Genomic DNA, 23,358 nt, shown 5'->3' with positions numbered 1-23,358 from the left:
TTTCTGCAGTCCATGCAAATGCTGTGCAGCGTACGGATAGGGCGAAATGGGAAGACAGACGAATACCCCCCCCCCCCCCCCGCCCTTAAACACGGGCACATAGACAGCAACTGAGGCAGAAAGGAAATGCTAGTCAAGGGTTGACAGCCCATCTCATCTTGTGCCAGCCCACTGGGCAGTCAGTGCACATACAGCATTACCAGATAGTGAGTGGGGTAAAAACAGTAAAATATTTTTTAGGTGTTCTTTCATCATGAAAATCAATACCCGTTCTTTACTTTAAACATTGCATTGAGAGGACGATAGTTTTGCGAACTAACCATGTATCCGTACATTGGCAGTTAAGCCTTTTAAATCATGCCTTTTGGCGCTAGTGGACTGGATGACCGAAGGGGAGTAACCTAAATAATTAACCTAGGGAACGCGGTGGTAGCATGAGTATGCTGAGCGATTGAAAACACAGGATTATTACCTTGATTTTCAAATTTACCACAATCAAACTTAATAGATATGATACATTTTTTTTCGGTAGTGGCGTATATAGTGTAGAATTTTCACTGGTTAATACGGAATTTTCTATCAGGACTCGAGCGATTTCTAGCTGTTCATCCTGCGCTGGGCATATACTTCCCGCTGTTCGTAGTGCACTAAGAAGAGTGTCAGAAGCCTCCTTTCCTTTTCATAAAAACAATGACCCTAAGATACCTATCTAATGATACTAGTGACTTGACTCAAAATGTAAGGGTTATTTTTTGGAAATGCATGATTAACGCGGGCCTCATATCCACTTTTTCTCCCGTAGAAGTCTAACAGGTATTCTCTAAAGAGTGGAAAACGCAAGATATTTTATTGCTGCTTTCTTTTTGAACACACTTAGTTAAAAACCAACAGAGGCCAGATACCAAGAGCATGAATGTGGTTTTCAGGAAGGATGGTATTATAAACACGCCAACGCGTTGGGCTTGACTTCAAATAATACCTCCTCAGCTGGTAAGAGCTCTTGGACAAGAAGTAGTGGTTTATCGAGGATATGCGGAAAATTGGCGCGAATTCATACGGAGACCCGATAATAAAACCATGTTGAATATTTAAACTTGTCACTTAGATTTAAGAATTTCTTTATATTTTCCTATATATACAAGTTCCCTATTTCTGAGATTAAATACGATCGTGTTTCGCGTGCTTATTACATATTGCTTGAAACAACGTTCCTTTATAAACAGTCACAGCGGACGCATTTGATTCGCAACGAGCAAAAATGTTTGTGCTTGAAATGGAAAGGTCCATTAGGAGCACATCTAAAAACATGCACACAAGCTGATGGACGACTTCGATTAGCCCCATGGTGGAGACAAGACGGACGAGCTCCAAAACTGTCTATAGCAGCGACTAGGACCCGCTAGTAGTAGTTTTACCAGTAACAAATAAACGCAGGCAGCACACAGTCACATAACGAGCCTTTCTTGTAGTGATCGCCGTCGGTCAGCTGCACGCTCTGCGTATTCGGCTACCGACGAATTTGCCGCGTAAGCAAGCTCGCTATGGTGCCACGTTGCAAGTTCAGTCTACACGTGGGATCTTATATTTTTTCACACTATTCCATCTTCATAGTATACCTGGAATAAGTTTGCAATGTCTTGCTGGCTGCTTCGTCCTACGACAAGGACTTTCTGTCCGATAAGTACGATGACATGCATTTTATCAAAGCAGGTAACGAACAGAGAAGCTTACAATATTTCACTTCCTGCTCACTAATAAGAATCTATGTTCAAGCCGTTATTCATCTGGTTCCTTGCGTTCATACATATTCATACATACGTATATGTAAATAGGACGGCTCCGTCAAATAACAGCAGGCCGCCAAAGTTATTATTATCAGTCCCTGCTTACGAACGAGCCTGGTTCAAGCTCGGTTTTTCCAAGTATACGTGTAGTCGTCCTTTATGTAATATGCGACTTATTCGGTAGTTGTTATCGGTGTCTTGACCTGTTAAAAACATTCTCTAAGCGAAAGAATTGAGGTTGACGAGCTTTATGACTTGAAGTCGAATTTAGAGTTTCTTCGTTAATTTGTTTTTAAAAAATGCAATGCCCTGCTTTAAAGTATGGCAGCGATCGCTTCGAGTTACTTGCGATTACATAACGAGCCATTCTACAACCCTCTCTAAAAAGGACGGACACCTATGCCTTCTTAAGCCTTAACTCGGCGGCTGTAAGAGGGAAACATTTGAAATAGATGGTTTTTTTACGATATAAACTACATCGGTTTCAATATCAAGCGTGATGACAATCATTCTTTTCTACCCGCTTCGTCTGTCTCGTATATTATTTAATTTCTTATCGTACATATGTATTTCAGCAAATATATGCACGAATTCTGTATCTAATTTGTGGTGCTTACCCTTGTTTACGACTTCGAGCTACCCGACATTGAATTTTTTCAAATTATTGTATATCTATGGGTGCTACTGTAAAAAATCAACAGCTTTCAGCTGCTATGGAAAAACAGAAGCTTTTCCGGGGTAGACCAATGCCCTTTCAGCCTTTTCTTAACTGGAGAACATAGTCAACAGTGCGTTCTGCGATATTCGCCGAAGCAAGATCTTTACTTACAAGTTCATCAGAGTGATTTGTGATACTCCTAAAAATGACGTTTTGCGCTTCTGGAAATGAACGAATTTAATCTATATCATCGGATACGCTTAGCCTCGCGCGAGGCGCGTATAAATACATATAAATGGTAGGCGCGTACACGACGCGCTTATCTGTACAGGGAGCGCTCACTTCGTATCAAATACAAAAGTCTCAGAGAGTCGAGCCTATAGTATAAAAATATAGTATATATATAGAGCATATAGTATAAAAATATATAAATAAAAAATATATAAGTAAAAAATATAAAGCGCAAGTGCTCACTGCCCATAGGCAGTCCGCGATATAAGGCTAAAAAAATACAATCTTTTTTCCTTGCTTTGGGACCCCCAGCTGTAGTCGTGTATATGCGAACCAATTTTCGGAATCGCCACTTTCAAGCATAACATCAAAATTTTGCGCCGGCTAGGAGTCTAGCGAAGGTAGTTGTTCCTGTCTTTATGCGGATTTCCTTAACGCCGTGGCAACCTTACAAGCAGCTACTGAGTTTGAAATAATTTTTTTATTTTTCCCTCACCTTTATTTTTGTAGTTATCGAAATCTGTAAATATTGTTTATACCAGCGGAGATCGCATGTTCGCAGTTGCCATGGCAACGTACTCGAATGGATGTATATTAGCCACCCAGACCACGTCACCTCCCATTTCGTTTACTTATCAGTTACTCCCAAGCATACAGATTTCTTGTGCAGAATTGTGTTGCTCAAACTTATTTGATCAAAGTTTGTTGTTCAATGCTACTTCGAATGTTACTGCGGCTGATACACCCATAAAAGTTACTGTCGCATATTCATGTTTCTGCTTTCATTATAAAAACAGCTAAAATGACTCTTCACCTATAATTCACAATGCAGTTTCGAATCATCTCTTAATAGAAAAACTTCAAAAGTTCGACTTTAGGCCCATCTATATTTTTCCCTTATATATGTCCTGAAAATAGATCGAATGCTCCTTTGCTTTGCTTTGCTGGAACTGAATTTCTTGAAACAAATTCGCAAACCGTTTCCTAACGCAGACATTTGTGACTTAGGAAATGAACCCGCTGAATCGGTAAACTTAACTCTTCGTTTCTCTGATATAGGTTTTCACGTTTTTATCAGATTTCTGATATTTAAAACTCCTCAGTATTCAAGCAACTCAGTGAGGATGAATGAATGAAGGACGACGGTCCCATCAAGACGCTTAGACCTAGAAGAAAATTACATTAGACTAACTATTTTCGTAAATTACGTCCCAGATGTTATGCTTACGTTGCTACACTGTCTAGTCTTAGGGGTTCGCCATAACGCATACTTCTGTGCCTATGTAAAGTTCTTCTTAATCACTTGGTTTGGGATTTGGGCCGAGACATATTCTTGGCGTTGGAACGTTGTATCAGCAATTCAGGCTAACGCCATGCGAACCGCTCGCATAACGTGTTTTCAACGAGCATCAAGTTCTTATCGTTTGGCAATTACATTCATTTCCAGTTTATCTGCATGAATCACCGTACAAAACCAAAGTACCTCTGATCTCCATCACCGCAAGCGTTCTAGATATCCTCGTAAAAATCATACTGGCCGCTAGTAGCTGAATAAATCGCCAAGTTATCAACACAGATAATATCGGTAGTTCTGCATTATCCTTTACCCGCTGCAGTGAAAACCGTGAAGTATTCCAGTCTGAGCTGTCAAGATTTATTTAGTATCGCTTGTAGTAACTTATCAGCTTTTTTGTCGCTCTATGTTAATTATGTTGCATAGGACTGACATTTAATTTTTCAAACAATGCAATTCTGGAAGTTGAAAGTTTATTTGAATGTAATTGAATCAGGACTTTAACTATTGCTAGCAAGAAAAGTAGGAAAGTACCTGCGTCGCGGATTCTTTGCTGAAATAATAATGCAGATTAAAGTTCTAAATCTTCAGACGAATTATTGTCCTTCCGAATAATGCAAATTGCTTCAAATTAGCTCTTAAGATCAAACAAGAGTATACGCGTAAATACACTATGACCAAATAGCCCATCTCAGCGCAGTAATAGTTCGTATCTAACTTTTGCCTTTCTATGTATAATTTATGTTGATAACTAGTGAAAATGTTTGCTTGTTTGTTTATGACTATTGCAGTATCCCACTGTGTCCTATGATTTTTCTGCTCAATCTGTTTCTAGTTTTTGTGACAAATTTCATCAACACGAATCTGCCTTTGAATCTTGATGTCAAGTGAGTAGCAAAACAACGCTGATACGCAATAGGCGGCTACAGACGAGGCCCAACAACGTAGCCGTGAGTGAACAAGGGATATCCATGGAAATATGCAAACGTATTATAGAGTTGTCCAGTACTGACGTGCTGCTAGCATAACGGCCCGTTACACTTTCCATAGTCCTGCTGTACACATGTCTCTTTGTCTGAGGCCGTCCAAAACCGTAAAGCGGCTAAGAGTAAGGTTCCAAGCACAAGATGTATCAGACCTTGTCTTATGAACGGCGTTCTGCTATTATTGTTGTCGTTGTTTAGGTTTAGGTCCACAGAAATAAAGGGGCTGGATCCTTCCTGCGGTCTTATCAACATTCATGAAGCTGAGCTGTCTACACCGAAAAGCTGGGACACGGATTGTTTTCCTCAAAGTTTAATTGAAGCATCTTAGTCATTGGGCCGCTTATGGGTTTTCCGAATCGGTTACTGCTGCGAGCTGCACACTGACTGTTCAGTTAGACCTCGTCACATTATACTGAACTCGCCGGGATAGATGGCTGCAGAAAACGTCCATTGAGGCCAAGATAGGCAGACAGGTGGTGAAAGTCCATCGATCAGTCCCTTGTCGAGCACCGGCCAGCTTAGGTCACCCCACAAGTGGGAACTACGGTCTTCGTGATTACCCATTCACTTTGTGTGGTCTTCGCTCACGGGCCAGGTCCGATCTCGATTTGCTTCGGCTCTTGATTTGTTCACCCTCTTTCTATGTCACCCGTCTTCTAGTTCTTCATTATGGCCAGCTATCCACTATTGAAACCCGTCAGGTCAAACGAACCCGGGTTCCTGTTGAGACTGCATCGCTGTCCGCAATGACGACCTTCCTGCGATCATATTAGGAAATAGACTCTGGTCGCTGACGCTTATCCTCCAAGTGCACCCACCATCACCGCTAGCAATAGCTACATTTGCTGCTGCTACATCTGATTCTAGATGGAGTCGTTGATGGCAATGTCTCATGTCGTTCATTTCTCTTCAAGGAAGGTTTGCTGTTTTCGTTTAAGAATTTCACTTGATCATACTGTCGCCGTCGTGATCATCGTCGCTGTTGCTGCTATGCGCAACAAGCATTAAACTTGGGCTCGTTTGGCGGCGTCGCATAGTCCCTAATTACGTGTTGCAGTGTCGCCAGTCGTTCCATAGGAATGTACATACTAATCATACCGTTTTACCCCACCAGAATGTTTGTCCGCCAGCTTACAAACAATAGCGACTAGAGAAAGAGGGTTTTATTATATAAATAAGAGTATGCTAGTGTTCCCACTAAGGAGCTTAAATATCTACTTCCGATCTCTGTCTGAACTAGTGTACATTTGACCAAATTCTTTTTCTATTTCGTGTAATTAATAAAGTTGGTATTATTAGTTAAAAAATAGCGGCAGATTTTCACTTAATAGGACACGACGCACTTTCTAGCAACAAATTCATATGTTATACAATCGTCGTGACACCCCGACCTGCTCCCATTTCTTAATTGGTTTACTTATTCCGTCTCGCCAGAGATGTGAAGAGTTTATGTTGAAGCACTTATTTAGCTAATTTAAAAACTAACCAGTCTCATTCGCTCGTTATCAGAAAAGGTTCTCCTAAGCAACAATTTTAACGAATTTTTTCATGCATCGTAGAAAACAATGATTTTACCTTTTCAATCAGCCATCTTTGTTGGATAGGGTTATTTGTTCAATACGACTGGATAATTTCGTTTTTCTCGAGTACTTCTCAACGTATAGCGCTCTTCCAATACCACCAAACGTAACTCTGGGCTGAGGCTATTTCCAAGGAAAATCCCAGTAATTTCAGCACTTTCCGTTACCCCTAACAATGGCGGGTATGCAAATGCACTTCTAGTTGTATGTTGTGCGGTTTCAGGTGAGCTACTATGAAACAAGGTGAAACCGTGTTCTTTATTCTTTCCACTTAATCTACAGTTTATAGGCATTCCTAGTTGGCGGCAGAATTTAAAGTACTCTATGATAGTCAGTTACCCGAAGCCCAACTTTTAAGCTTATATACAAGTTGCTCGCCATCCAAAATCCTCATCATCCTCGATTAATCAACTGGATTGTCGTGTGACTTCCAAATCCGAGATGGCATCTTTGATTTCAACGGAGTATCACTTTTAAATAATCTCCTGCCAGTTATAGGGTTCTCACTGTGCGCAGCAGGACCGCATTTGTTTTTTGGCCCTGGTAAAAGGGACAATTATGTAGAGAGAGCTCGAACTCGAACTCGATATCAAATTCTTCTCTGAGACTATAAAGAAAAAGAGCTTCTCATTAACCCTATAAAAGCAAACATATAAGAGATAGATGGATAGATAGATAGATTAGATAGATAGATAATATATCTATAAGGAAAATCGACGCATAAAGCAATACTTGGAAAACAGCCAATACATTTTGATAGACTTAGTTCAGTAGATAACGTATGCTGGTATCTATTCAGGTTTGGCAATCATATCATTACATCTTTAGCCGTGTTTCATTCCAAATTTTTTAGTAGAAGGCTCCGTGATGTGAGTGGTAATAAGAATTTTCTTGAGTACGATGTTGTATATTTTATTCTCATAGTTCGTGACGCGTGAATTAAAGATCAAATTGCTTCATGTCTTTGTATTTACCCGTTTTGTGTATACCTATAAGCTTAATGCTTATTACCAAGCATCGTGAAACATCAGGTCGTTAGCTTGAGTCTCCATGTACGTACCGCATAAAGAGAGCATACCATAGGAATAACTCAATCGCCATAGACAACCTGCTTGTGGAGGAAGAGGATTGGTAACTGTTCGGACTTGTTTCCATGGCCCTAGAAATTTGCATTTATCGAATCGGTCGAAGAGTCGTTTTTAACGATATTCATTACCTCCTTCTCAAATGAAACCCATCAAGAAGGAATCAATCTTCCCGCGCCTCTATGTGCTTCCCCTGAGTTTCCCCCCGACTTCATACCTGACTGAAAGAAGTGCACATATATATAGTAGGGTTTGGCCTTTTATCCACTTCAGAATTATGTATGTCAATTCCAGGCAGCTACAATGATATTGTCTTTAATTTCGTATGACTATACTTTGACTGCGGGCTAGTGCCGTCGAGTTTGGCCGGACAGATTGTTTTTTTCATTGCTGTGATTCTGTTCTTCAAAGAACACTAGATAGGGTAAAATGTCATGAATGTTTGCTTGGCACCACAATCGTCGGCAGGCCTCTTGCTATAAGAAGAAAGTTGACAAACGCTAGCGAAACGTAGTACCCGCTAGCAATCCTAGCTATTCGGAGAGAGCCTTTGATGAGACACCCGCAAGGCAAGCGGAGGCGCATTAGTGGCGGAGCAGGACGTGCCCGCAGAACAATGAAAATAGGTTTGTCCAAAAAGGGCCCTCCTGATAGAGAAAAAAGGATACTTGGCATGAGCAACAGCGCGATGCGGCCACGAACGTTCGACCCAGTCGGTGGCAGAGGTGTTTCAAGGCTCTTGGCCCTAACGCGGCAGCAGCAATCAGTCCACTGCTGGTCTTACGACGAGAATAACAATTGCACTATCTTCCTTTATTTCTGCGTTTTTTTTTTTTCTTTTATCAAACATCATCGACTTCTTCCAACAAAGTCCAGCGCCCACAGACGGCAGACGCGGGACACACACACACGCACACAGATACACATATACCAAGAAGTGAGCGTCGTACTAAGACGACCAGGGTACACGGATTGCTGCAAAGACCCTGCCAATTTTATTGTTTGGCCGTTCTATCTGCCGTACGATCAAGCACATGGCACCACTTGCCATCATCCCACACACACAAAAGCGTTGCAACCGCCACGGTCACTAAAATAATTTGAGTTATAGTTAAACGTGGACTTAGATGGCTGGCTCCAAATACAAAATGAAGTATTTCTATGCTCGGATTTAAACCATTTTACGCATCCCTAATCTCAGTAGGAGAACAGGTCATTACTATCATCGTGACTGCTTGTTGTTAGGTATTTTTTTCAGATACTGTTATGGTTAATCTCACTTTCCTTTCGTTTTTGCATGTATCGCTGATGCTGTACAACAAAGACGAAGAAACCGGTAGCGGCAGAATAACGAAGACATCCCAAAGCGAGAGCCGAATAATTGTTAGGCAAGGCCGCCCCCAAGCTCTGTAAATCATTGGCGTGTCCCTTAATTCTACTTGGCGTATAGAGCAGTGACAGTAGATATAGAGATACTAATGTAGATAACTATAATATACAGTATTAGGGTACGTGCCAAGGCAATACTTTTTCTATTCCTTTCGATAAATAAACAAAAGTCAGATTTGTGAATATGATATGACCCGAGAAGTAAATCGAACTACTGTGCCCCAGGTAGGCTTTAAACTCTGACGTCCATAGTTAGTTATCATTGAGGAGCCTGAACCACCTCGTCATGGGTGATGCTTTTTTGAACCGTTCAACAAAGATCTATTATACGAAATTTGAAATTACATAGATTAACCTTTATGGTCACAGGGTTTAAACGAAATTCACACGAACGTATATTAGTCAAGCCTTAACTATATACATATGATTCGTACGGCACTTGACAGACAAGAGATATCAGTGGTCTTGTAGTAGTAGGCTGTTAAACATGTAGAAAAAATTCACCGGGTTGCGACGAGAGATGCAAATTTGCTTAATTTTTTAGGCGTTGAATAGTATAAAGGATAAAGTTTTCCTAAGAATATCTTTTATCCCTACTAAGGTTATTTTTGAGATCAAAAAAACGCTTCATTCGCTGATATTAACGGGGCTCAGTTGTAATTAGCAAATGTAATGTTACTGTAACAATGGACTGTATCTACGTAACATCAGTGTGTAACAAAAAAAAACCTATTCAAACGATGTGTGTATACTGAGAAAAAGTTTGAAATTTTGAAAAACCCTAAAATTCGTTACTTTTACGGAGCAGATCTGGCTTTTACCTCGAGTATCTGCTACGCTTTTCGCTTTTTATACACTCCGACGGGTTCGCTAAAATCTTCACTTCAACTAGATACTAGGAAGCTAAGCTTTTTTTTTCGTACCAAGTACAACGGTGGACATCCGCTATTGGTTACTTGCCGCAGGCCTTTTGTCTGTTCTTGATTGACTATGGTCAGCAGCGCAAGAGGTGGACTGTCACCGGTGATCCGGCCCAAGCGAATTCACTTCAGTCCAGCCAGATGTTCTTACTGGGTCATTAGAACTGAGGCAGTAGTAGCAGCAGCAGCCGCCGCCGTAGCAGCAACTACATCGTTGAGCTGGTGTCATGGTCTTGGTTTGGAAGAATCGAACAATATATGTATGTGTCACACTTGCCAGCAAGCATACGCTCTGCCGTGAGCTAGTTGCTCATTGTATTGCGGTCTGTGGGGCGAGCGAGCGTCGCAGCGTAGTTCTAGGTCTGGTACAAATACCTATTCTTTTTGTTGTTCTCTTTAAATTCGTCCCGGCTTGTTGTTATTTTCCTCCTAGCCAGTACTCGCAGCTCAAGTTAAATCATTTGTGCGCCTTTTGTCTCGGCCGCGATCCTCCTCTCGATCTCGGTGATTTCCTTCTTCTTCTGCTTTCGACCTTTAAGTCACGCAAACAGCTTTTTCTTTGACTCCTTTTTCTATGCCCTTTTTTGTGGTTTCCTGCACCTTCTTTGTTATCGGCTGACGTCTCAGTGCTTGGTTTCGTTGACAGAAGCTACAGAAGAACGAGCGAGAACAAGACGACCCCTGATTCGTTTGCTTCTTTTAAAACGTTTGCTATCTCCTACTGCTACATGAACAGCAGCCAAAAGTCGGGGATACTCTATTGTTCCGAGGAAAAGGATGTTATTTTCCAGCTCCCTACAGATTCCCGCTCCTCGGTTTTTCCTTCATCTTCTTTTCAGCGTTTTTTTCCGACCACCGCATGCACTTTCTTTTTTGTTCTCGTTCCACAGCTACGGGAACATCGGTACCAGTATTAGCGTCAGTAACGCAGCAAGCTTGTAAAAGCAGCAGTAACAGAGGACCAGCAGCAGCGCAAGCAAGCTTGCTTCATCGTCGAACCAATGAACACCGCACCTCTTTCACGTAAGCGATCTATTTTTTGAGGGGACGAAAAGAATCTCTTGAACAACGACGTCTTCCTTCTCTTTTTCTCTATTTCTTGTGCTACGGCTTCGATAAGGTGGAAGTGTTGAAGATAACGCTAGCAGCGATGGTTCGTATTTTCGTCATTCCCCGAGCAAGGTCAAGACCAATGTTATCGTTACCATTTTACGCTACAATTGTGCTTGTCTCTTTCACATGTCTATCGGCACCGTTGTCAATCCCGTGATAGTCCTATTGTGATTCCGGGCTATGTCATGGACGTTGTTCTCAATGTTGATGTAGACGGCATCTGCATGCATTTCACAGGATCGTGACGCTCAAACGTCTTCCCCTATTCTCTCGCCTTCTGCCTCAGAGGTGGTCGTCGAAGTGGACAATCAAGACCTCCGAAGTCTAGGTGTTCACCTGAGGCGGAATAAGCTCATCGTCGTCCTGCATAGAAACAACTATGACCAGTTTTGACGGTATCGCTGCTATCACTTATAATACCACTACAACACTACCTTCTCCTGTAAGTGCCAGAAGCAGCTGCCATTGTTGCTCTAGAAGTAGCATTTCAGCGCGATCGTCGTTGTCATAGGCTAATCTAAATATCCTGATGTAAATCTCTCGAAAGCTATCCTTTTCAGGACTCCACTAACAAAATGCTAATATCTGCACTGCGGAAAAACGTAAAAGAAGATACCTGTATTTAGTTAAGTAGCTGACGGTAATTTTTGTGGTGATGGTGACGTTGTTGCTGTCGCCGGTAAACACCAAACAGTTCCATTGCATCGAGTCACACTGATTCCCTAAACCTCAAAACAACTTTGTCGGGCAGGTTTGGGTGTTGCTTTTAACCTATGTAAGGGCTCATTGAGATGAAAAAGTACATCCGTCTTCGAACCCCTCCTTCGGTGCGCGCTGCACACCAAGGGAGAATTCTCACGTTCTCCATCCTCCCTCGAAAAAGAACCCTCGAATCCTTGTTACTTTTTCAACGATTTTAACCAAACGGTAGTTCTGGTTTGAGCGGTCGGGGGAACTAGGATAAGGACATGAAATGAAACAGGTTTAACGTGTAATTCTCTCTTCATGCCCCTTGTACACAGAGAAACAACTGACGAGCAACGTTTGTCAAAAGTGTTGGTGCGCCCTCTTCAAGAACTTCAACTGATTCCCTGATTCTAGCATATATCGTAGGGTAATGAAATTTATTTTATGAAATCATTCATTGTTGCTATTAGCTTAAAATTAGAGTGCACACTTTGTTCTCTCTATGAAAGTTTATCGACACATACAGGACAGCAAACTACGTAGCAGTATGGTAACAATGGGCTGCATACGCATGGTGGCAATATTGACATATATATATATATATATACACCACTAGACTGGCTAGTCTATTCCTAGCAATGATCTAATTCGGTTAAATGAGAAATTCTGCTAATTATCGGAAACGTTGGAACGCTTCGGAACTAGACAGACAATGTGAGTCAAATAATAAAATTTTATAGAAAAAAATTGTAGATGTCCAGAACATTTCGCTTATAGTCGCCCTAAGTGAGCGTGCTATCATGATCCATAAACTGGTACTCTTATTGGCCATTTTTTTTTTATCTAAATATAGCGGACAATAACCGATAACCTAGATCACTAAGACTCTGCGAAGGTAGAAATATCGCCAAATGTCCGAACCGGTCAGATCATTAGATACGCAGAAATGACAAGCCACAGAAAGTAAACTACGGCTCGAGTTGAATGTAGCATGAGATTCATTTACTTCTGCTGTGTAGACACTTAAGATATAATCTCATTTTCGTAGAGTTCGTTGTCGATTGAGTGACGCAAGGGTTCACAGAAGTTGACAAAGTAGGCGGTGGAGAAACTTAGCAGTAGTACTACGGAGATTCACGGAAACACCGAGCCAATCGAAACTGGTCATTACATTTCATAGGTCTGTCAGGGCCATTATTGGCAGTAAACGTGACGAATACCCTAGTGCAAATTTAGCCTTAAATCGGTGTATGACGTGCAAGCTTTTGATGGTCCTAGAATGTCATACAAATTAGTTAAAATAAATTTTGAGGGACAGACGTATGTAAAGCTGTTTATTATTTTATTGAGCCATCTGGATACGCCTCAAAGTTCCAGGACTGAAGTTCAGTGGACATATGGGAGATCGAAAACAATCGGGCAGTTTATATCGACGTCGGGTTATAGAGCGAGCATAAAACGAAACGCGAGCTTGAAGCCAGATTAATGGAGCACTATTACGGTAAATGGCTTGTCCAGCATTTGCCTTCAGAAAAGGTCACATCGGTTCCACTGAATGCCTTTGCATAATGTGTCCTCCCTTCAAACCTTATTATTATTATTATTTTTAATATAGAAATGAAAAAGCAACACGGAAAATTACTCGAAACTCCTGACGGAAGATGCCATTCTTCACAGACCATCATATTGTAGTCAAATGCACCGTTGTGCATAGAATATAAGCACTAGAGATAATCAAAGTAAGTACTTATCAGTAAAAGGTGCTTTGCTGAAGAGGTGACTAAGTGCTATTAGTTTATATTTCACAGTATACTAGGAACCTATGTGCTGCTTTTTGTATAGCTTTATCATATAGAAACAGCTGAAAGAGGGATACGTTTAGTGCCTTGCTGATACCTTTATGAAATTTTACCACTACGGTATATCGCTGTACAGGAACAATGGTCTAATGTCGACGAATCCGTATCGGTCCAACGCAAAATTAGCATGTGCAACAAGCTCAATACGAGCATTTAGTTCGCCTCTTGATGTTTGAAGGACTGTTAGCATAGGGCCTAAAAAAATATGTATATATAGGCGATAAAATCCAGCAAATAGGTAAGGATGCTAAAATTTACTTGTCAACAGAGGCCACACACCTAACCCACAGCAGATTATATTTAACCAGTTAGATGGCCTTGGATGACTGAGCCTTAACTACAAAATCTGTTTAACTAACACGGACAGATTTCAGAAAGCCGACAAAAGCTTTTCATAGATATCCGTAGAGGATCGTATGAACCTGAAAACGGCTTTTTGTCCTAATTGACTGGCAGTGCTTGGCATGGAAATTATGCCAAGTCTATCCTACAGTGTGAAGGCCGTCCGACCTCACTGGCTTCGCACACAGGCAGGCTTAGGAGGGTTATAATTTTATATATATAAATATATTTTGGAAGGACATTGCTCGGTTAGACTTGTCCCGAAGTTTTTCGAATCGTTTAGCCTGCTTGCGATAGGCAGTGGGTTTTCCGGATAGAAGACATATTCTAAGCGAGCAAATAAACCCAACCTTTTTCCGATGTGCCCAAACTTATGTACAGGATAGAACTAAAAAAAAAGGGCTTTATGCTCTATGTATTGTATTTCTACATCACAGCTCGAGTGCTGTAGAGAAATCCATAAAACGCATTTCTATTTTTATTCGTCGTTTTACAACGCTTAATTCTCGATAAACGAGATCCAACGTAAGATTCACGCGTTGCTAAACCATTTAGATGTTTAAACTATTGCGGTCATGTGGTATGTGCCACATGGCCTTAGTCACAACCGTAACCTCTCTTTTGTCTTCGGTTATCTGAAAACACAGACGATACAGCCGCAGTATAGTAAATCAAGTATCATACCTTCGACCGTAATATCGAATGTATATATATATATATGTATCTATCCGTATGCCGTTGTAAATGCAGGCCAGGGTGGGAATAGGTCGGTTCGGGCGAAAATAGGGTGACTTCCTTCCTTTTGCAATATGTTCATGTCTCGATTAGCATACTGTATAATATGAGAGACGATATTCCTCATGAGGTTGGATGATTCAGGGTTCTATCGTCCGATAGATACTGGCTGGTACTAGCTAAGGCTGTGGCCAACGTCAGTTGTGCGTCTGCATCGGTGTTATCCTCCTCGACGCGTCGTTCTGTCTGCTGCAGTTATTGGGCATTAGGACGTGCCCTCTCGTGCGTAACCCACTTGTCTGAATAGCCCAAACATAATTTGTGTCTTCCCCAAATGTGGCCTAGTATTATGATGTGTCTTGTCATCATAAGTGCGGTCCCAGAAAGAGAAACGGAAGTCAATCTGTGAACGGATTTATTCGATGGGCAACAGCTTAGAAAACGATTGTATATGCTTTACATGACATCTTGTATTGGATTATGGTGTTAGCATTGATATTGAGCTCCATAAAATTATCGAGCGAATTTAGGGTTTTCGAACATCGAAGCCGACAGGTTCACTAGTACTGTCTAATAGCTCTAGAGATTGCCAATAAAGTTTTCTACTGATAAAAAAAACTGGCCCAATGTTTCGAGCGAAGAAACGACAGCAGAACGCTGATCATCATCATCATCGTTGGCGGTTTCGTCGAAAAACTTCTGCCAGTGAATGAGCCTTTTACGATGCTGTTGAATTGCTATCTAAGTTAATAAGTTAGGCTGTTTCTCTGTGTTTATCGCACCTGGTTTTTCCTTCGCACGCGCTTTCTCTCTACCGTTAGCCCATTATATTCACCATGTATCTGGCGGAGGCTCTTAGGATCACGGGGAGTAAGCTAAAAGGGGTGCCGGTGGAAGAGGAAAAGACTAGTACAGCAGTTGAATAGCTGTTTTAGAATGTAAGAGAAATTGAGCGGAACCAGATGACAAACGGCCCCTGCTGGAACGCCGCAGTTATATCGATTGCGCTAACCATGATATCACGTCGTTGCTAATTCAAACGATAGCTCGTTAATCTACGCTCATAAACCCAACATTATTTTCAAATGATCATACCTATTTGACTGGATGTACGCTTTGTTTGTGCTAGGCAAAGCTACAGTCGCTGCTGAAAATCGTTTCTAATAGTAATTGTAGGTGGACTGATCTGAGCATGCAAGATGGGGAACCATATCTGATTTTTTTCCGTCACTTTTAATGACCTCCGCTAGTCAACAGCTGACACTATACACTCTACGCTCTAACGAAATGATGCTCGTATGACCCGCCCGACGTTGCCAATCGATGAAAGTCCCAAACGAAGATGCTACCCCAAGCCCTTGCTGGTAGTTTTATCCCCAAGACAAAGCAAAATTGCTAACAGGGAGCTATAAAGTGACAAAAAGCAACGCTATCGCCTGCAATGAAATTAATCCAAAGGACCAAAACATTTTTCTCGTCAATTCGCGTACTGTAAAAGCCGCTCTGCTATCGAGCGCTCTTGCAAATGACGACATCATTGGCTCATTTCAAACAAACGATTATAGGCCATCAATGAATAGTAAAACCAAGCCTACACAGAATATCACTGAGAAAAAATTGTCTCGACTCCATGAGATTGACGCTAAGGAAACTAGTGAAGTTCTAGGTTTGCATCGAAGACGTAAAGATGACAGTAACAGATTTGCAAAACACTATTGATACGCTCATGCATCGGTCGGCAAGCCTCAGCTTCCGATTCGTGAATTCGTCAATGGAGGAATTGATGATAAATATCATGAATTTGTCGATACGAATGTCGGGGAAACGAGACCCAAAGGTTGCTGAAATACCGTTTCTGAACTTAGGTTTTCCTTCTTGCTTATCTCTATTGAGCTGGTCGAATGCAAGTGCTGACCGACATACAGTTGAGTATTAAGATAACTTTGTCTTGGTGTGCTTCACGTGCGATTCTACATGATACATGAGGATGTGCGAGTTCTCAACAAAGATAACAAACGCTTGTGACATCGCTCAGTGCTATGCCGATGGCCATTAGTTTGTGATAGATTCAAAACGGAATTGCGATGCAATGAAGAGTTTTTCCAGTAAATCACTGCTCGACAGAGCTCCCACATGTGTGTGGGTCGTATTGTGATAAGTATATAACGAAACGCAACTTAGTTTCTGTGACAATGTAGTACAGTGAAAACTGGGTAGGACGTAGCAAGTATTGTGGGGCCCTGTATTTTAATCATTTCGACAGTCAGACGATTGTACGGTAGTATTTCCAGTGTCGATGTTGTGCAGTGACGTGCAGTGGAACCTAGACATTGTCATAGTGGTGATAACAGCAATAGCACTAGGTGCTGGACCACTTGCTTTTGTTGCGGATGTAATATAAGTCTATACATATAGAGAACCGTTTGAGGAACGTATGGAGCTCCGACGTGTCGTTTGTGGTCCGTCTCATTGAAGGTGACACTTGTTCAGTTTTCTTGTTGAACTCCCAGGGAGCGTCGTGGCAGTAACACGAAGCAGTATTAATCGTGCTTAGGTCGCCTTAATTGGTACTTTCCGAGCTAATTTCTTGTTCTATGTCTACTCGAATGCTAAAAAGTGGCCGGAGTGGTATATTGAAATTATAGAAATTGATGGAATAGTTCTAATGATAATAATATGCTTGCAAACCAGATTGATGTAGTTCATTATCGTTGTCATGTCCAACGTAAGCACGGGGAATACATCTGTGGCACATGACTGCACCTTTGTTTCCGTAAAAAAAATACTGAAAATCATTTTAACAGCCAATCAATGTTCGATGGCTTAAAATGTGTGCAATCCACGCGTTCAAAATCAGAACATTGCTTTTGTAGTAGCTGATCATACAACCTCACTGCTAACGGATATTTTATCAGGAAGACATGAGACAGATTAAAAGCAATTTTTCTTGTCTATGTTGAAAAGGATGCCTGAGTTCCCAGTGAAATAGGGAGTATGTCCAGCGGCACACGTAACAACCATCTTGGAAACGCATTATCCGAAAAAGAACATGGGCACGATGGCCCTGACCATTAGTGGCTCCCTCGAAATGTCTTCCTAGGTCTTAGTGAGGAGAGCGGAGAAGGAGGACAGGCTCATCGACGAGAAACGCTGTTTACTTTTGGAATCAAGAATAATTCGCATTATGGCTATTTCAATAAGGTAGCACTGAAAAAAATGGAGATCTGGCATTCTGCCAGATGCATGCAGAGTTACCATCATCGAGGGCGTTTAATCTAGCAACGATGCAAGGTGCACGGGCAGCATTAATACATGCGTCGAATAATTCAGAAAATTTCTCTAGGTACATTTATAGATTAATTCAAATCCGGTGCTTCTGCTAAACGATCTGCTTTGGAAGACGGCCTTCATTCCAGAGGTATTCCACTGTAGAGGCCAGGCATGTGATAACGCGCTCATTTTGTAGAAACTCATAGAAATGCAATTCTTGAAGAGATCAACTATGCCAGCTGTTAAGGTTCAACATGTGATTTGGGCCTAAAACGCTCCCTATACGAAAGTCTTCTTCCAGGTTTTTATAACAGGCTTACGATGGCACTGCTTTCGAGCTTCCTTATTCCACCTTTGTCGAAAAGAAAAGGCTTCTAGCTCTCGTCCGCTCGCCTTTTGAAGCCTTGGTATACTGCACATGCAAGAATTGGCATAAACAGATCCTTCACATGTCACATTTTGCGGGATTTGATTCTAGATATCAATTGGATATAGTTTTCGTCCTTGGAAATCATCTGACGCGAAGCTAGGAATTTCTCGCAGCTGAGCGCCGGCCAGAAGGCAGGATCGAATCTATTATAGCGTGAACTTAGTTCATCCTAAATATAGTAATAAGGATTGGCCTCTGATAGCAGAGGGCGCAAACGATTGCGGCGTATAGTCATTAAGCAGGGCTTATGCTCGCCTCTATTTCCGCTGTGTGTACTACCAGACACGACAATCTTGCCGGTCATGAATGCGCGAACCTGTTTAAGGAAATGAAGATCAGCAAAAAAAAAAAGTCATACGTACCATTGAAGCGCTTAGATGGGCCCAGATCAACGACAATTTTTAAGAGCTTTAGGCGCAATTTACTTTACTCCTTCTCAGACCGACTATAGTCGAAAAGATTGTTGGACATTCCAACCAAAACTTTTCTAGTCTTGGTCGGGCAGGCAAAGACACTAAAACACATGTCCCAGTCTTGGGACAACAGACTGATGGTAGACCGCTGACCAGCTACACATCATTTATGAACAAAAAACCGGTAGTGACTGTAATGTAAATGCTCTTTTGGATTGCCGTTTTACCTTCTAAATAGTGGCGAACTTTGACTAGGGCAGTCAGGCAGTCGATATCTTTAAAGGCCATGGACAACCTGTGCTCTCTATGAATAGCAGTGTCTATAGATTCTAGTTCGGTTCGATAGCTAATCTTTATAAACAATAAAAATGCTTCCTTAGCTTAGAAATAGTAGAGATTCGTGGAACTAATCTGCCGCGTGTTTGGCGGCTTAGAAGTACATAATAAAACTGAAAAAAAGCATAAATAGTATATACTTAGTTGTTCTAGAAAAGCTAATTCTGTTCCGTAGAGTGTATTAGTTTGTGCAAGCAAAGGATTTCGTTGTATCGGGATAAATACATATCCTGAACGAAAAATGTGTAAAATAACTGTAATTTTTAAGGAAAAGCGACGTCACGGACATCCTTTTACCAATAGCTTGTGCTCATTGTCAGACTCACAAGCGACTGATGGTCTAATGCTACTGTGGCCGCGGGCCATGTTGCCTCGGCTAGTTTTATTGTATTTCCGAGCGTAATAAAATCTGCCCATGTTAACTCACATTTAAGGATTTCTATACTATTTTGCTTACTTATCTGCGCTTGTATTATATCTATACTAGTTAGGAATCCCAATGCAGATTGTTTGTCAAAGCTCTGGTCTCGCACAATATGCATTTGACACAGCCAGCCACGTTTTCCTTTTCATCCGCCATATTAGGGCTACACACGTAAATCAGTTTGGTTTTTCCTATTTTCTATTATCCGTTTGTCGTCGTACGGTCATCGATAAAAACCACGACGCTAGTTAAAGTGGTCGCCGGAATCTACGAAACTCCGTGATGGATGGAATTGCGCAACTCGGCCTAACAATCCGCGTTGTACCTTTTATTGGACCCAAGGAACGTGCTTTTCGAGAATACTACCAGCCAATCTGACTGTGCCAGAAAAATCCCCTGAGGGAAGCGTGACAGACAGATATGTAAATATTCTTTGCACTGCTATTGTGAGTTCTTCCGATGCAGCTAGAAAAGGCACCCGAAGTTTTGAAAGCAAATGCTTTTTTCGCCAAAAAGGAGAACAAACATTTGTAACGCATTAGTTAACAAATAGATACAGAGCAAACTTCTGTTGCCCATGTTTGTACCCGAACGTATTTTTTTTTTTCATTCTTTTTTAAAAACGCTTTAATCAACAGGAGTCGCAACTGTTTTCGAAACAGCCTATTTTTTTACTGGACATAATATGGCTGACATTCTCATTTCTATCTAGCGGTCATCTATATCTAACATTGGTGTCTGTCTGTACGTTTGCCCGATCGAAATTTACCCTTAAAGCGATCTAGGTAGGCTGACGCTAGACTACATTCAACAATATAGCTGTGGAATAGTGAACACTTTTCTCCTCGAAGATAGTTGATTCCTCTCCCCATGAAGCGCACTGCTAACTTAAACATTTTAGTCGTTCAAGGGAATCTGTTGGCGGCTATTTGCTTTCTTATACATGTCTATAAGAAAGTTGTGGGAACTGAAGTGAGCTATCTTCCGGTAGGGTAGTGGCAGTAAACTCAGTGGCCCTTCACTTTAAGGGTGACCGACCACACCGCACACATATTTAAGCAAATTATATGAGAGTGAGCAGCAGGTTTTTAGTCAGAAAGAATATCATTACTCTTTATCATGGCGGGGGAGAGGCAGGGGTAAGGAATGAAAGGCAAGGCTGTCTTCTCGTTATGTTTCGGATTTGCAATAATCCAATTTTTGTTAAGTAGCTCCCGTGGTAGAAAAATTACCTAGAGGTGACTTTGTGCGTAAGAACACTTTCCTTAGTCCTTATGCCTATTTTTTTAGTTCAACAATATGTAATATGATAGAACAGGATGTACACGTTCGAACAAATAGGGTTGCTGGTTAAATGAACGCATGATTTCCTTAAAGTCATGCGTATCATTGATACGATAATGCTTATAAGATAACGTGGTTCTTCTCTAAAATTCGCAGTCCATAGACGATAGGGCCTGCACCTATAACGCTAAACTTGCACAGAATGTGATAGTCTAGGCGGTGAATGCACAGAGAACATACATAGGGATTATTCGAGATGTCTCGAATGGTACATATCCAGAGCGGTACGTAGCTTTGTACGCTGCTCGCGGACCATACAATAAAAAAAGTGTTTTTCTTTTTGGAAGTTGACTGCCATTTTTTTGTTGTTAACAGAAGTACGCTTGTTAACGAATATTTCAAGATTATTTCCATGACGTAAATTTTCAAGTGTTCGTGAACAACCCTAATTTTAACAAACGTTGTTTCAGTTTGGAACACGACCTGATGTTGAATGTAGGCAGTTTCAGGCTTGACGTCTGGTGCTGTCGTCTAGCGTTGCTCGAGAAAACGAAGATAGTTAGTATGTTAGACAATCATTTGTAAATTATAATACGGGTGTAGAGAAAAAGGAGCAAAAAAAATTACGTATGCTTAAACATCTTAATAGCCGGTACAATACTGAATATGCTTCTTGATCTTTTAACGGAGCTAGTCATTCACCTTCTTCGTCAGCGTCAGATCCAACACACGGTTATCTTGCCTAACCCTTTTTGGTGCCTAACCGTTGACCGGTGTGCCTAACCGTTAGCAGCAGCAGCCGCGGATGTAATAGTAATCGTAACAGAAGAAGTACAGTAAACTATTCGACTGGGGTTATAGGCGACGGGTCTGGCGGCGTGGTAGCCTTGTTTTTATTAGATTAGTATCATACAATCCTTTCTCCCTTGCGGTACTCCTACTCTTGGCTACTAACTCCCACAAACTGTACATGATATTATTTGTTTCTCCCTTTCACGCGCCCTTTCTTTTCCTTGTTTTTTGCCTGCGCTAGTTTACCATTACTCTTATTCGAGTAGTCTAATGTTGGTTAGATCTGTGTAGATGAGCCGAGCTTATCTTGGCGCCGACTCCGGGACCCCCAAGCATGCCGCTACTGAACTAGTTGGCCTTCAAAGTGGGGAACACCTCGATTTGGCGCACGAATCAGCGCTGGAGAGCTAAAGTAGCCAATGAGATTCCTTCGCCTCCTCGTTGAATTTATTCACCAACAAGAAGCAGACCCTTACGCACTCGAAGGGCAGAAATGACTGTCGAAGCCAAAAAAACACGCCCATCATAGAACTGGTTCCCCTCACCTCCCCCCGTCCTGGCTGGCTGGCTGGCTGGCCAGTTCGCTGCTCCCATCTAAGGAAATACTGATCTGGATTTTTCCCTATTTCGTCGACTAGCGAGGTTCATCCGGAAATTGCTGTTAACGCTGTTGCTTCTTGACTGGCATGGAAGGAAAGTTGGAAGAGATGGAGGGACTCGTCCTCTCTGTGTGTCTTTCTAGAGATGAACGCTCTGCAACGGTGAAATTGGGCATATCTAAACAAAGCCACTTTTAAACGTTCTATTAATATCGTTCTGTGCGCTCTTAGTGTCAAACATTTGGCTACTAGTATCCCAGACATGTGAGCTGGTCTATATTCGAGGCCGAGATTAGAAGCACTCTATTTCATGTTGAGGATCAATACATTTGACGGAACATACAGAGATATGTTCACCATATTAATTGTTCTCGATATAAGCGGTTAGACTAGGACTTTCAGCTAGATGCGGAGTGTTCAATAGGAGACCAGGCTTTTTAAAATAATGTGTAGATGTTCTTAAAGCAGTATCTGTACATGGTACGCAAACAAATGGTGGTCACGTGCGGTTTAACGTCACTTATACCTATGCCACAACGAATGTCGCAGTTATTGCGCATTCGTGTGGGTTACATCACATTCTGATATAGATTTTGTTATCTTACATTGACTTCGTGTTTGCCAATTGACAGCACTGTCAAGTTCCGTTATAGTTTAATGACAGGTGCCAAGTCTGCCTGAAAGACGCTCATGTGTGCAGCACGCAAAAGAGAGAGCACAGCTGTGAATTGTTATTAAGTACCAACGTAATAATATGTAAGTGGTGATAAACAGAGTTAATTAATGGCGCATAGAAACAGTGCACCATAATCGTCACTTATCTACGTCTAAATTTATAGGTATTCTATAGGCCTAAATTAGAAACGATAAATCCTCAGTAAGATGTGTGGAAAATACGCTCTAAGTGGTCGGCCGGAGATCATAAAGAGCGGTCGCATCGATGGAAGGCTGCTTGTTATCACAAGTGTCCTTGCAGATACTCACTGTGAAGAATAGCCTTGCACCCTTTCGCATCCCAACAACCAACTAAACACAGCTGTGGATAAATCTCTAAATCCGGCTCTCGTTGAATAAAAGTTAAACAAAGGATTCCTACACATTGACGTTTGTATACAACTTTCTTCCAATTTAATTATGGATAAGAAAG

The 23,358-nt window shown here is 41.5% G+C and overlaps 1 protein-coding gene across 1 annotated transcript in view; it reads right to left on the bottom strand.

Annotated features, from left to right (window-relative positions):
- Positions 1-23,358, bottom strand: part of LOC111252385 (adenylate cyclase type 3-like) — a 169,191-nt gene that overhangs the window by 60,039 nt on the left and 85,794 nt on the right. The window lies entirely within an intron of this gene.

Source organism: Varroa destructor, unplaced genomic scaffold (genome assembly GCF_002443255.2).
Source record: "Varroa destructor unplaced genomic scaffold, Vdes_3.0 BEIS01000006.1, whole genome shotgun sequence".
Lineage (NCBI taxonomy): Eukaryota > Metazoa > Arthropoda > Arachnida > Mesostigmata > Varroidae > Varroa > Varroa destructor.
This window is presented reverse-complemented; position numbering and strand designations above follow the sequence as displayed.